Source organism: Salvia miltiorrhiza, chromosome 5 (assembly GCF_028751815.1).
Source record: "Salvia miltiorrhiza cultivar Shanhuang (shh) chromosome 5, IMPLAD_Smil_shh, whole genome shotgun sequence".
In the NCBI taxonomy this organism is placed as follows: domain Eukaryota; kingdom Viridiplantae; phylum Streptophyta; class Magnoliopsida; order Lamiales; family Lamiaceae; genus Salvia; species Salvia miltiorrhiza.
In genome coordinates, this window is record NC_080391.1 from 30,818,505 (window position 1) to 30,834,734 (window position 16,230).

The window sequence follows — 16,230 nt, forward strand, 5'->3', positions numbered from 1 at the left end:
CAGCGGCAGCATCAGAGGCTTCGGCAGAGGGGACCCCTTCTTCAAGCACCTTTAACGTATCAGAGTCATCCACCTCGCACAGTCGCTGTTCCACGTCCAACAGCTTCAGAGCCTCTTTGGTATACTCAGTTTCATTGCGGTACAAGGCAAAGAGCTAGTCCACAGCATCAGAGGCGGAGATAAAAGCGTCAAAAGTGGGAGGCAAAGGGGGGTCCATGCTGAATTGATCAAACCCCCGGGAGCCAACGTTAGCCCAGCCCCTCAATTGTCCTACAAATATTTTCAGGGACTCATAGAAAGGGGTCGGATACTTGGGAGCAGCCGGCGTAGGATCGGAACAAACCCCAAAGGCAAATAGGGGAAAGACCTTCTCCAGAACTGGATACCACCATAGTGTTGGATTTGTATACTGTAAAGCAAGAACGTTTTATGCTTGTATACAATGTTTCCTATTTCCACTATCTAATCTCCTATCTGATTGTGTTCATGATTGCACATGTATGTCCCTTATCTCTTTATAAGTAGATTATATGGTGTGTTGTAGATCACAGAAGATCATATAATTGGAATAACCTTAAGAGATATAAAAATGATCACAGCCGAGATGACTTCAGGACGAGTCATTGGTTTAGGCTGCGGTATAGATGGAAGTAGTTTGTCTTGACTACTTGTCTATACTGGTATGTCATAACGTATTGATAGGACCACAGTGAGATGTATTCTTCTATCTGACTTAAGTGAAGAATCAAAGATCTCGGTGACTTATAAGATCTTAATACTAATAAGGTTTCAAATATATATGTTGATTCGTATATCACTTTGATTTACTATGGGTGAGAGTTATATAGTAACTTAAGTACTCTGTATCTTGGGTGATAGCGGTCAATATATGATATTTGATTATCTGTATTAGTACCCGTATCCGGTATAGGATAATGACATCCCCTTAAGGAACTCAATAAGGTTTATTGCGTCAAACCCTGCAGGTTGATTAAGTTCAGGCGCAATAATAAGGTTTGAGTGGTACTACTTAAGGATTACAAAGAGATTAATTAATTTAAGCTGTCAGAGCTATAATTAATTAGTGGATGTCGGATATTTTAAATACAGGGATTTAATAAGTCTGAATACAAGCCCTGACTCATCACCGGCAATAAAGAAGTAAGTCAGTATTGGTTCTCTAATGGAATGAACTAATATTTATAAATTAATTATGGTCTCGGTTGACCATGGAAAATTAATTTATTTGAGGCCCATCTTTATTCCTTGTATCTGGTCCCTGGACTAGCCCAAAGTATCCTTGCCCTAGCACAGAGAGAACACGCCTATTACTGTGAAACTGGCGCCCACACGTATTTAATTATTTAAATACAGCTGTCTGCTCTCAGAAAAGACACACTAATTATTTTAGGGTTTTTGAGAGAGCAGAGAGGCGCCAGAACATGTGTAGCTGAGTTCTCTCTTGGGACTTTCATAGATCGTTGTTCATCCAACGGTGAAAGCTGAGCGGGATACAATTCAGAAGGTCAGAGCTGGAGTCATTCGATTCAGTCATCGACAGCCTGTGCATACAATTTACAAGTAAGTAATTCTAACTCTAACGTGCAGCAATTAAATTCATAGGAGCATGTTAGGATTATTCGTTGTATGATAAATTAATAATAATCCAAGAAACGATCATCGGGCAATTAGAGTATTAATTCAGTTTAATATTCCTTCAATTGGTATCAGAGCCCAGGATTAATTTCTTGGCTCTATTATTAATTTATGTACGATTAATAATATGCATTGTTTTTTCTGCTGCTATTCTTCGTGGTCTGTTGATTCGTGGGATACGTCGTTTTGACATTGTAATCGTTTTTCCACCACGAGAAAATCCGTGGTTAGATTAGAATTTCAATTCTTTTGTTTTTCGGTTGTAATCTGTAATTGTGGAAAACGAGACGAAGACGATGACGATCAGACCGGATTAATGGAGGACGGGTTGGACGGTTGCGGACAAAGACTAGGGCGAGGCGGGGGCTGCGCACGCTGAGGGATGCGCGCGCACGATCGCTTGCGCGATGTGCACTGCGCACCCGGTCGAGCGATGCCGTGACGTCGCTGCTGCCGCTTCTGGTGTATGCCGTGGGCTGCCGAGGCTGGTCAGGCAAGGTAGGGCGAGGGAGGACAGACGGCGGGCAGGGGCTGTGCGCGTTGCGCGCCCGGCAGGCGTCGCGCGGCCGCTATTGCCAAGGCTGCTGTCTGCGCGCCAGGTTTGCCGAGTCTGCCGAGACCAAGCGCCGAGGCTGCCGAGCCGTGCTGCTGTTGCTGCTGCTCGCGCCGGGAGGCTGTTGCCGCGCCGGGTTGTTTGCTACCGCGCCGGGCTGCTGCTGCCGCGTCGGGCTACTGCTGTCGAGTCCGCTCGGCTGTTGTCATGGCGTGGTGGCGGCGGTGCCTAGGGGGTTTCAAACCCTAGGTGGCGTGTTTCTACAAACCCTAGGGGGTCCAAACCCTAATTCCCTACACGGGCTTGATGGAGCTGTTCGGGCCGAATTTTACTTTTGTTTACAAAATGTAATAGATTAGTGTTGGAATTCCACGAATGGGTCACGAAGAACTTTATTGTTTTTATTCTGTTCTTTGCATGTCGTGGTGTTAATCCTTTATGCTCTTTACCTGCTGTCTTTGTCTTTGCTTGTTAATATGTGTTTATTAACTGCGCTTAGATCGACAAGCATGTTAGGTTTATCGTTTTCTTAAGCATGTTGTAGAATTCTGGGAGCATGTTTTACATGTTGCGTTCTAGAAGAGCATGTTTAGGATTATGTGCTTGAGCATGAACAAACCTTTTGAATGAAAAAGACTAAGCAATTTTGATAATTTTTAAGTAATAAAAATTATTTTAGACCTCCACATGCGGTCTCTAGACAAAGTGATTGGCAATGTGAGTAAACGTCCACACAGCGTGGCTTACTTCATATTTGTTTCTCATAAGTTTGTCAGATGAGGTTTCTATTAAAAATATTTAAATCCATTAAAGTAGTGGGAGTTATACAGTAAACGTCCACACAGCGTGGCTTACTTGTATAATTTTCACAAGTACTTTGGAGAATGGAATTAAATAAGATAACCAAGAAAATTAAATTGAAAGCGGCATGGTCCGAGTGAGTATGTTAATTTCGAGAATTTAATTTTCAAAGTTAAATTGTGGTCATTGCTTAGATATCATATCAAGTACAATGTACAACTCCCCGAGGAGTCCCTTCTTGATGATGATACGGTCTAGTTAAGGTGCCAACTATTAATTTCCTTTGTCAAAAGGTTAAGTTGACATGGATGGAAATCAAATGACTAGGTGAATAGTCTGGTTGAGGAGTTCGTGTGTAAACGTCCACACAGCGTGGCTTGCACATGGGATTCTTTGAGCGGTTGGAGGTTTCATTAATATTGTTTTATCAAAAGATTATAATACTATTGTTACGAATTATGTGCTTCATGTTCTTACATGTTTATTTTGTTTACATTCAGATATGTCTATGTCTCCAATAATCTCCATTCTTGCCAACAATCCTCTCACCGGTCCTAATTATGCTGAATGGAAATGCCATATTATGTATATTCTTGACGCTGAGGAGCACAGTTTTGTGCTTACTACTCCACAACCCGCAAACCTTACTGATGAGTCAACTGATGCGGAATGAGAGGCGCATAAAAGGTGGCACAAGTCGAATAATATGGCCAAGTGCTATATTATGATGACTATGTCACAAACTTTGCAACTCCAACATCAGGTCATGGTTAACGCGGCCGAAATCATGTTGAACCTCACTGAGGTTTATGGGGAATCCGAGAGATCTGCTCGCTTTAACATAATGAGAGAAATCTTGGCATGTAAGATGAGTGAGGGCAGTTCGGTACACGAGCATGTCATGCATATGATAAATCTGTTTGACAGGCTCGATTTACTCGGAAGAGGTATCGAAGGTGAAGCCAAGGTCTATATCATCCTAAATTCTCTCCCCAAGTCTTTTGAGAACTTCCGTCTCAATGCCATTATGAGCAAGTTCAACTATACTCTTAACGAGTTATTGAATGCTCTAGTTATGGCAGAGGGAGTCTTGGGTAACAGGAATGAAGTCCTTGTCACTGCCAAGGGATCTGCTTCTTCGTCGAAAGACGAGAAGAAGTAGCAGAAAGGGGCAAAGGTGACAATGGAGCTAGTGGGAGTGGTAAGGTGGGCGGCCCTACTGGTGGCGTGAAGAAGCCAAAGGGTAAGGGCAAGTGCTTTAAGTGCGGAAAGATTGGGCACTGGAAGGTAAATTGTCCGGTGCTCAAGGCAAAGGGACAAGGTACGCCACAAGTTCTAGTAACAGAGACATGTTTAGCTTCGTTTTCTACTCATTCATGGGTAGTGGATACGGGGGCAACTGATCATGTTTGTTACACCTTGCAGGGCTTCAGGCCGACAAGGGAGCTGGGAAGTGACGAGATCACCATCTCCATGGGCAATGCGTCGAAGGTCGCAGCTGTTGCTATTGGAGAGTTATCTTTATGTTTTGGTGATGACATTTTAGTATTGAGAGATGTTTTATATGTGCCGGAGTTTCGGCGGAACATTATTTCTGTTTCAAAATTGTTTTTGGATGGATTTTCTTTTACTTTTGATAGAGGTGTCTCTATCATGAAAAATAACAAGATTATTTGTTCCGGAATTTTGAACAACTCTCTCTATACTATTACATGTCCAATTAATAACTCTGTCCATGTTGCATCTACATCACAAATCTGTCCAAATCCAAATAAAAGGAAATACTTTTCTCATGAACAATATACGCATGCGTGGCACCTAAGGTTAGGCCACATCAATCTAAATAGGATCCAAAGGCTCGTGTTAAATGGAATCTTGAAGGAATTTCAAGCTGTTCCATTTAGAACCTGCGAATCTTGTATAGAAGGGAAGATGACGGCAAGGCCTTTTAAGGCAAAGGGGAATAGGGCCTCGCATGTGTTAGAATTGGTTCATTCTGACTTGTGTGGACCGATGTCCACAAAAGCTCGTGGAGGGTATGCGTATTTTGTCACTTTCATTAACGATTACTCAAGATTTCGGTATATTTACCTACTTCAACGCAAGTCTGAATGCTTTGAGAAATTCAAAGAATTCAAGGCGGAAGTGAAGAAGAGAACGGGTAAATCTATCAAGTCATTGCGGTCTGATCGCGGTGGCGAATATCTCAGAAACGAGTTTAAGCAATACTTGTCAAATTCTGGGATTACATCCCAATTGAGTGCACCGGGTACTCCCCAACAGAATGGTGTAGCGGAGAAAAGAAACAGAACTCTTTTGGAAATGGTACGATCAATGATGAGTTATGCATCATTGCCTATTTCGTTTTGGGGATATGCCTTGGAAACATCGATTTACTTGCTGAATCTAGTACCGTCCAAATCGGTTCCTAAAACTCCTATCGAGTTATGGTCAAGGCGTCAGCCCAGCTTGAACCATATAAAGGTATGAGGTTATCCTGCATACGTGCTGGACAAGGAAGCAAAGAAACTGGAACCTAGATGCGAAGTAATGTTGTTTGTAGGATATCCTAAGGGAACGAAAGGTGATTATTTTTATAATCCTAAGGATCATAAAGTGGTTGTTAGCACCAACGCACGATTCTTGGAACAAGATTATATAGATAAACACAAGTCTAAGTCCGAGATTGTTCTTCAAGAAATCGAAGGCAATGGACAGGCGATTCCATCACAACCGCCAAGTGTGCAAGTGAATGCACCACAGGACACTGCACAAACCGTTGTCACAGATGTAGCACCACCGCTTCGTCGTAGTGGGAGGGTTATCGTCCAACCCGATCGATTTATGTTCTTGGGAGAATCTTCGGATCTTCTTCCTGTTGATGAACAAAAGGATATCGACCCTGATAACTTTAGACAATCGATGGAAGATCGAGATGCAGATTCTTGGTACGACGCCATGGTTTCTGAAATAGAATCCATGACTGCTATGGATGTATACGAGAAAACCGAACTACCAGATGGCCTTTTAGCTATAGGTAGTAGGTGGGTATACAAGAGAAAAAGAGATTCGGATGGCGAAGTCGCAGCTTTTAAAGCTAGACTGGTGGCGAAAGGCTATACCCAAGAACAGGGTATAGATTATGATGAAACTTTTTCGCCGGTGGCCGTGCTTAAGTCCATCCGAATACTCCTTGCTATAGCAGCGCACATGAACCTTGAGGTTTGGCAAATGGATGTCAAAACCGCTTTCTTAAACGGTTTCCTTGAAGAAAGGAAGGGACATCTATATGCAGCAACCCGAAGGGTTTGTGAAGAAGGGCGAAGAGCATCTTGTATGGAAGCTGAAGAAGTCCATTTATGGACTTAAGCAAGCTTTGAGGTCATGGAACAAACGTTTTGACGAGGTCATTAAATCTTATGGATTTACTCGTTGTGAAAATAAAAGTTGCGTGTACCGTTTAGATGCCAATGGTGACGTGGTTTTCCTTGCACTTTCAGTATAAGTGGGAGAAGAAGTGATAGTGTTGTAATAGCTAGTATTTAGACACATTGAATACTAAAAGTTTGCTTTAGTATAAGTGGGAGATTGTTGGATTTGTATACTGTAAAGCAAGAACGTTTTATGCTTGTATACAATGTTTCCTATTACCACTATCTAATCTCCTATCTGATTGTGTTCATGATTGCACATGTATGTCCCTTATCTCTTTATAAGTAGATTATATGGTGTGTTGTAGATCACAGAAGATCATATAATTGGAATAACCTTAAGAGATATAAAAATGATCACAACCGAGATGACTTCAGGGCGAGTCATTGGTTTAGGCTGCGGTATAGATGGAAGTAGTTTGTCTTGACTACTTGTCTATACTGGTACGTCATAACGTATTGATAGGACCACAGTGAGATGTATTCTTTTATCTGAATTAAGTGAAGAATCAAAGATCTCGGCGACTTATAAGATCTTAATACTAATAAGGTTTCAAATATATATATGTTAATTCGTATATCACCTTGATTTACTATGGGTGAGAGTTATATAGTAGCTTGAGTACTCTGTATCTTGGGTGATAGCGGTCAATATATGATGTTTGGTTATCTGTATTAGTACCCGTATCCGGTATAGGATAATGACATCCCCTTAAGGAACTCAATAAGGTTTATTGCGTCAAACCCTGCAGGTTGATTAAGTTCAGGCGCAATAATAAGGTTTGAGTGGTACTACTTAAGGATTACAAAGAGATTAATTAATTTAAGCTGTCAGAGCTATAATTAATTAGTGGATGTTGGATATTTTAAATACGGGGATTTAATAAGTCTAAATACAAGCCCCGACTCATCACCGGAAATAAAGAGGTAAGTCAGTATTGGTTCTCTAGTGGAATGAACTAATATTTATAAATTAATTATGGTCTGGGCTGACCATGGAAAATTAATTTATTTGAGGCCCATCTTTATTCCATGTATCTGGTCCCTAGACTGGCCCAAAGTCTCCTGGCCCTAGCACAGCGAGAACACGCCTATTACTGTGAAACTGGCACCCACACGTATTTAATTATTTAAATACAGTTGTCTGCTCTCAGAAAAGACACACTAATTATTTTAGGGTTTTTGAGAGAGCAGAGAGGCGCCAGACGTGTGTAGCTGAGTTCTCTCTTGGGACTTTCATAGATCGTTGTCCATCCAACGGTGAAAGCTGAGCGGGATACAGTTCAGAAGGTCAGAGCTGGAGTCATTCGATTCAGTCATCGACAGCCTCTGCATACAATTTACAAGTAAGTAATTCTAACTCTAACGTGCATCAATTAAATTCATAAGAGCATGTTAGGATTATTCGTTGTATGATAAATTAATAATAATCCAAGAAACGATCATCGGGCAATTAGAGTATTAATTCAGTTTAATATTCCTTCACATAGAGGCTTCTCCGGGGAGTTAGCAGTTATGCCCAGCAGCTTGTTGAGGTCCTCATCTCAAATGTTATCCATCAGGGCCCCCAGGTCTAGAGCAGAGGCTTGCTCCTCTGACGCCCTCAGTACTTCTGCCGTCTCTTTGATGATATGGGCTAAAAGCTGGGAGAACCCCTCCAGATACTCTGGTGTCCTCTGAAACGCCTCGAGGGTGTCCTCCAGCATCATGTATAGAAATTGCTGGCCCCGAGGGGAGATGAAGAACTCCAGTCGCTGGTCCCAAGCACCCAGCACATAGCCCCGCTTCAGAGCACCTTCACCAGCCACTTTCCATCGGTGCTTGGCCTCTTTGTACTCCGCGCGGTATCGGGCCCGGAAGCTCTCCAGGCTCTAATATCCCTCCTTTTTAGTCCTCTCCAGCTCTGAAGCCAGGGAGGCCTTCTCCACCTCCAGCTGCTCAATCTGGGCCCGCAGCGCAGCCATGTCTGTATCAGCATGGCTGAAGCGCTCCACCAGGACCGTGACCTCCTGGCCACGCTTCGCCTGAGCCTCCTTCTCCTTTTTCAGGTCTTTTTCCAGTGTATCGTAATCATCGATACACTGGATTGCCTCACCTATTTAGGACTCCAGCTGCAGGGAATCAAAGGGAAAGTGTCAGAGCAGAGAAACTAAAAGGTGAACATCAAATATCACTAAGGTAAGAATAAATGCAGGGTACCGGAGTCCACAGCTGGCCGATGCTGCTGGCCAGCTTCGCCCTCTTCATTTTGGAAGTTGCCTCCCGATCCTTGGGATGAATCTGGGTAAGCAGCTTTTGAACAAAGTCTCGTCCCTTCATGGACGAGACGGGCTTGGAAGTGGAGGTCTCTGACGCCTCTTCAGTAAGGGCAAAAAGATTTCCCCCTTCGGCATCCGCGGAGGTGGTCTCCGCTTCATCTGTCGGCTCTTCTTCCATCACCAGCGCACTCCCCTTCTGTAGGGCTTCCCTCCTTCTCTTCTCCCCAAGGGACATCAAGGTACCCTTCTTCCTTTTTCTTGTGAATGCAGGGGTAGGGATGTCCTAGGTCTTCTCTGGAGCGGAAGCATCCTCGGAGATATCTACCACAGGGATAATACCCCCAAAATAGCAGACCCTCCCTCTGCCCTGTGAGAACCAGAGCCCGAGCCACCAGCCCTCTGACTATCGAAGTTGAACATTGTTAGGACCTCCATGGATTTTCCTTTGCTCGGAAGAAGGCTTTGAGTGGGGGTGGTCACCCCGGCGACGTCAGACACCGTTCGAGAGGTGTCCATCCCAAAGCAGCGGATTGCTCTTACGTGTCCGCTCTGGAGTTGGCGTCTCCAGAGCCATGCCCCCCGGGACCAGAGGGACGGTCGGCAGAAAGAATTGATCGACACTTCTGTCTCCACGACATGCCTGCAGACAAACAATGTTATATTATCAGAATCAGAGCAATGGCAATACATATATTTATTAACACGTGATATTACCTATAGCTGTGCGTGGATACAGAGGGAACAAATCATTGGTAGCTAGAGTCGAGTTGCTTTCAGTGAGTTGTTTGCAGGGGAAGGGTTCTTCTTTATTAAGGGCGTTAAGGTTGGCTATCACCCCCAGATCAAAGTCACTGGGAGTTTCTTGGGAAGCGAGCTTGTGTTTGGTGCGGATGTCATGCCACTTTAGCTCTTGGGCACCATACTGGCGCCAAGTACCAGTGGCAGTTACTACATAGAAATAATAGGGTAGGAAGCCCTTATCATAGGAGTTCAGGGAGTTGAGGAAGGTGGTGGGGTACGTTTTGCGGGCGGCGAAGCTATATAAGGGACCACCCTGTAATCTCAGGGATTGGGTCTGAAGGAATAACTTTGTGGTGTCTTCGACACCATGGGATCTACACAAAATGTCGAAACAAAATAATCTCCGAAGGGCCGAGGGTGCTATTTGATAAAAAAGAATCTAGAAATAGTTACAAACATCCATTAGGAGTGGGGGAGGGGGAAGCCTTAATCCGGCAGCAATTTGAGCCTGCCATATGGCCACAGTATTTATCATCATCCTACGGAAGGGCTCTAAAGATTTAGTCTGAGGTTCGAGCCTCAAGCCGGTGGGGTGGGTTCCTACACATTTCGGCCATTTTATTCATATCCGCCACATCTAGACTGGATGGGGGAATGGGTTTAGGCATTTTAGGAGGAGGTGAGGAAGATTCAGGGGAGGCCGGAGGGTCTTGAGGATCCCGGGGAGCGGAAGAAGAGGGTGGAAAGGCCGAAGGGTTTTGAGGATTCGAGGGATCGGGACAAGAAGGATGAGAAGCCGGAGGAGTGGGGCTAGGAGAAGGGGACAAAACAGGGCGGTCGGCGGATGAAGACGCCATGGAAGATTATAACCTAGGGTTTTCAAGCTCTGAACGAGAGCACCAACAGACTCAATACAACTAACCCACGCCGAACACAAGTACCAGGGAGAGGGGATGTAGGATTTACCTAAGTTCGCGGTGGAAACTGAAGAAGATAAGTCGCAGGGTATACGCTGGAATCGGGGAAGGAAGGCCGCCGAAAACAATGGGAGTAGTTGAAGCGTACGAAGCAAGAACGAAGAAAATGAAAAGTGAAAATTGAGTTTGAATCCACTCATAATTAACCTACGCGGGCAACAGCAAAGTAGCGGGATGAATGACACGTGGCACTGAGGGGAGGATCGATGGTTGAAAATTTTTACGGAGAAACGAAAAGGCGGAAGGGCTGGAAAGGTAACCTCGGGATGCGGAAAAGTATGCTGCAGGAGGGCAGGCATTTAATGCAGGTGATGTCAACAATGCGGGCGAACACTCTGACTAGTTACTTCGTTCCAAAGCAACTAGTCAGACTAGAAGGGGGAGTAGCTGATGAAGAGGAAATATATATGCAGAGCAGAGGAATGGACTTGCACAGAGGTATCGTTCGGGTCAGAGGAATGGGCTCGGTCAGAGAAATCGCTGAAGTCAGAGGAATGCTCTACCCACGAGATGGTCAACGGTAGAGATGACCACTTTACCCGGGAAACGCCAGATCAGAGGAATCACCCACTCGCAAAGGAATCCAGAGCTCCCCGATATATACGTTCCTCTGTCGCTGAGCAGAGGAATGAGTGAAGGAAGGCGAAATTACCATCGTACCCCTGATCACGCGGGGAACATGACTCCCATGCTGAATTTACTATTTTGCCCCTTTAGTGTACTCTATAAATACCTATGCATCTGTATCATGTATTCTCACGTGATTTCTCTCAATACAACAACAAATTCCTTTCTTCTCAGCAATTCAACTCTATTCTCTCGATTTTCACGTTCAACACTAGGTAAAACTCATAATCTAATCATAATTCACCGGTTAAAATACTAACCACTCAATCACGATTCACCAGTTTTCTTTTGAACAGATACTTATGAGATGCCCGGGAACTTCCTTCTGTAATGTCATGAATGGTTTCGCTGATTTGCAATGATTGAGCATATGATACTGATAGAAGTGAGGTAGAAAGCATGAGGGCAACCGATTTTTGAGTAAATAATAATAATCTATCCAGGCACCTGATATTTCATTTATTTTGTCAATCCAACCATCTGAAATCTTGCATTCAATTTGAAGTTTCCGGTTAATTGATCAAAATTCACAACTCCATCTGTTGGTTTGCAGGTATATTTTGATTTATCCTCAAGGTTGTGATGTCTGCAATGACCTCTCTTTGTTTCTTTGTGTCTCCAATCATGACAAGCTTCTGCCAGGAATGATGACTGTCCATGGAACCATGATTCTTGCTAGCGTCTATAATTTGAAGTAATTACTATTGAGTTTTTTTTATAAAGGTTGGAGTCATTTTGCACAGTTCACTATTGCCGTGGTGAACAAAGATCCTAAAAAGTCGAAATATTCCGGTAGGTGACAATTATTATAGCTATTATATAACATTGGTTTTCATCATGTTTTCTTATCTAGAGTTTCACCCCAATCTCTAAGTTACCTATCTTGACATGCTTCTGTAAACCTGATGATACATTACATCGTTTCTGGAAAAATGAGCATGACTGGGGATGGAAGAAATTTATGGAGCTATTAAATGTGTTGGATGGATTTATTGATGCTGATAATTTGATAATCAAAGCTCAAGTGCAAGTTATAAGGTATTCCCCTTAACTTAGTATATTTTGTGTGTGTATGTGTGTGTGTGTGTGTAATTTAGGCATCTAACTGCTATAAATTAATATAGTTGACAAAATGGCTTCTTTCGAGTTTCTGAGAGATATGGTTTTGCTGATTTTTCCAACTGGCATTTCCTTATGCAAGTTTGTTGATTTGTTGACAGAAAGTTTTGATAGGCGAATCATTTCTTCAGGCCTATTAGTGGGGCCAAATACCGATTTGGATCAGTGTACACTTGGATAATAGTAATACACATTGATTGGGTCAGTTAATTTCTGTAATGTTTTCTCTAAACCTTAATATTAATATTAATTTCAGGGAAAGGGCAGATTTCGTTGAAATGATTGTCTGTATAGGAGGGAACTTGTACGGGTATATCTGACAAATGTAGAACAAATATGCCGGAGTTTTGTGGAAGTGCGTCGAGGGAAACTTGGGAATCTAATAGAAGAGAAAGCTAGATGGTCCAAGTATAGTCGATACAATGGGTCATCTTCATTTTGAATATCATTTTTAATTTTAATTTTTATGTCATGCTATAGAGATTTAATAAACTTTCTATGATTATTATTCAAATAACTTTATTATTAAAATTTAAAAATATTGTTCATTTTTTATGATTTTTTTGCAAGTAAAATAGGTGGAATTAAAAAGATCTTTTTCTCTGCGGGTGGCGGGCATTTGCAGGTTGCGGGTATGGATGGCAAATAGTAGTGTATAAGAAGTTGAAATTTTCTCTAAAATTTGTTGCAGTTTCATGGTAATTTATTTGTTTGGTGGTTTATTGCATTTGTTGGGTGGTTGATTGCAGAATGTCAACGTCGAGAAGCAACAACACCCCTACCTCTCAAGCCTCGGCGGGTATCCGATGGGTAGTGGGTGGTGGGTATCCGACAGGTTGCAGATATTAGCGGGTTGCGGATATGGATGGCAAATAATAGTGGGTGGCAAATAATTTTTTCGAATATACATTTCGCCTCATGTTAGGGATGAAAGTCCTCTTTAATTTATCTTTTCATTTTAGTTTGATATGTAACGTAGACCTATGTCTTGTTAACATTTATTTTATTGAATAATATTCATAATTTATAAATATATTATGAAAGGGAGGTGGACTTTTTATTTATAAACTATAACATCAAATAATTCCCGTCGAAATTCGACGGGTTACACACTAGTTATGGAAGAAATAGTTGGGCTTCAAAATCAAAATAAACTTTGTTGCCCGCCAGATTTGCTTACAGAGGATTCGGGTGAATGGTTCTGCCTTAAAAAGAAATTAAAAAAAATAGCTGATTCCCTTCACCATTGCACTACATTACACAATTCAACAATTTAATAGACTTTATTCATTATATATATGGATCTATATATTTTCAGAGCTCCTATTTCTTCGGGGGCTTGTGCTGTCGACCGCCGCGCGCAGGGCCCAAAATTGCCCCTGCCTCTAATTGTATTATATAATAATTTTAATAAAAATTTAAATGACTATAAATTAAAATAAAGAAAATTTACCCGGGAAACTATAAACAAAAATGTCGATACGATCTCTTGAGCGGTTGTGCTTCCCCTTTGGTCAAGTTTGGGGGGTCGACTTCCCCTTCGGTGTGCGGTTGTGCTTGCTTTGTGTTTTTTGTTCTTTCCTTCTTTCTTGCTTTTTGGCGTTTTGGTTGTTTTGCAGGTGGTTGGTGCGTCTTGGGCTAGCTCTTTCGTTTTGGATCTGGTGAGTTGGTCCCTGGCCTATACGGTTGCCCTGTGGGGTGTTGGAGTGTTTTTGGGCCGCCCACGTTGTCTTTGTTGTTGGGTGTTTTGTTTAGTCTACGCACGTAGTTTGAGTGATTTTGTCTGTTCGTTTGGTTCCTGCTTTGTTGTGTTTTGGGAGTTTCGGTTCTTCTGTCCGCTTTGTTTTGTGTTTGTTCTTGTCGTTGTTTTCGGTTGGTAAGTCGGGTCTCCTAGGGGCGATGGTTGGCCTGAGCCGCTGAGGTTGTCCTTCTCTGCTTACTGTCGGTTTCTCGAGGTTGTTTTTAGACGAGTACTCTTTTTTCTCTTTACGCATTTTTTAAAGAGATTTTAATGAGCACGGCTCTCGATTTACGCATGTGCACTTATGGGTTTAGGTTCTTCTATTTTTTCGCTTTTTCTTTTTACTAGCGTCTAACCCGTCGAAATTCGACGGGAATTATTTTATGTCATCATTTATAATTATTTTTATTACTATAATATATGAAATAGTTTATATATAAAATATTTTTTTAATTAATTTGATATGATCAAATTAAATTAGTAATACAATATTTGAAATAATTTTAATCTTAATCACTTTCGCCAATTAAATGTAGGTTGTGATAATAGAAATACATTTTTATATAAATATTCATTTGATGAAGTTTATAAAAAGTTGATGTGGAATTGAATATTTTAGAAGAAGAAAAATATGTAAATTTGAAGTATGATATGATGTACGATTTATGTGTCACATTTACTGTTAATCTTATATCGATAATATTTACTCTCTCCATCCCTCAAGCATTTTCCTTTTTTTTTTTTTTTTTTCTATTTTGGTTCGTCTTCAAAACATCTTCCTAACCTATTTTTTTAAAATAATTTCACTAATTATTATTCTTACAATTTCACTTTTTGTGGGACTCGTTCTCCACTTTCACTAACTATCACTCTTACAATTTCACTTTTTGTGGGACCCATTCTTCACTTATCAAATGCATAACTATCTTTTATTAAAACTCGTGTCATCCTCTCTTGGGAAGATGTTTGGGGGACGGAGGGAGTATTAAGTTTGTTCAAATTCTTTAAATTTGACGGATAAGAAATAATTTAATTAAACATATGTCATTTGAGTAACATCTCATATGGACCTAATAAGATCAGATAGTAATATGAAGCTCTAAAGACCACATACGACATTTGAACGTCAAAATTTTGAAAATCATATTCTTTTGGAGTTTGAAATACCACCTCTGAATTTTGAGCATCATCTTGTATATGGAGCTTGAAGATTATAACTTACTTGTAAGTATCATTTTGTCTAGAATTTGTGAAACTATAATTAAGTTATGAAAATAATCTCGTCTCAAACTTTAAACAACATCGTCAAATTTGAAATCATATTCAATCATATACTCCCTCCGTCCACGAAAAAGAGTCATATTTCTCCTCTTTTTTGTCCACAAAAAAGAGTCTTATTTAACTTTTTATACAATTATACCCTTTAGAACTTCATGTATTTACTTTATTTGCCATCCAAAGAACCCACCTCAATAATTAAGAACTCTCTCCAGTTAAAATTTAATCGATTACAATTAGCAATAAAAAAAAATCATAGAGAGTATTTGTAAACCTATTTTTCAGAGTTGGGGCGACGCCTATCTCCTTCTTCTTCCTCGTCTGAAAGCGCCGTCTCGCTCCTTCTTATGTAGGATTTATAATTAAATAGATATGTTGGATTTATCTAATAGTTTTATACAATTATTTAATAGTACAGATGTTATCTAATAGTTTTATACGATTATTTAATAGTATAGAATTTATCTATAAATTTATATGATTATTTAATAGTTTTTAAATGTAAAAATTGATTAGAAATGTATAAATAAATAAGAATGAATGAGAATTGAGGAAAATTAGAATTAAGTGATTATACGATTGTTGATGATAGGTTCAAAATTAGATATATAGAAATTTGTTGATTAAAATTTAGAAAAAATAAGAATGTATGAGAATTGAGGAAAATTAGAATAGAGTGATTCTATTACGCCACGTATGATAGAACTTATTATAACATTTAGTTGAAGAATATATTTTTTTTAAAATGAATTGACATTTGAATTGATTGTCTTTCGTGGATTAATTTATTGGTATATTTTATTTAAGTTTTAGTCACACTTGGAACAATCTCAATTAAGAGGGTATAAGGATTCCTATTATGGATGCCATCATTTTATTAAGTTAAAATTTTCAAGTGAATGAGAATTGAGGAAAATTAGAATGAAGTGATTATACGATGCCACGTCGGATAAGATTTATTTTGCTATAATATATGTAGGATTTATAATTAAATAGATATGTTGGATTTATCTAATAATTTTATACAATTATTTAATAGTTCAGATTT

At 40.6% G+C, this 16,230-nt stretch overlaps 1 long non-coding RNA gene across 3 annotated transcripts; it reads left to right on the forward strand.

Moving 5' to 3' along the window:
• The first annotated feature begins 11,188 nt into the window (after positions 1-11,188).
• On the forward strand, positions 11,189-13,322 carry LOC131026434 (uncharacterized). 3 transcript variants are annotated; one of them, XR_009102300.1, is made up of 3 exons: positions 11,189-11,259; positions 11,341-12,795; positions 12,913-13,322. It is a non-coding gene; the product is annotated as an uncharacterized LOC131026434 (long non-coding RNA). The 3 variants fall into 3 exon arrangements; XR_009102302.1 differs by having other exon boundaries at positions 11,341-12,082; positions 12,265-13,322; XR_009102301.1 differs by having other exon boundaries at positions 11,341-11,434; positions 11,598-13,322.
• Positions 13,323-16,230: the final 2,908 nt, after the last annotated feature.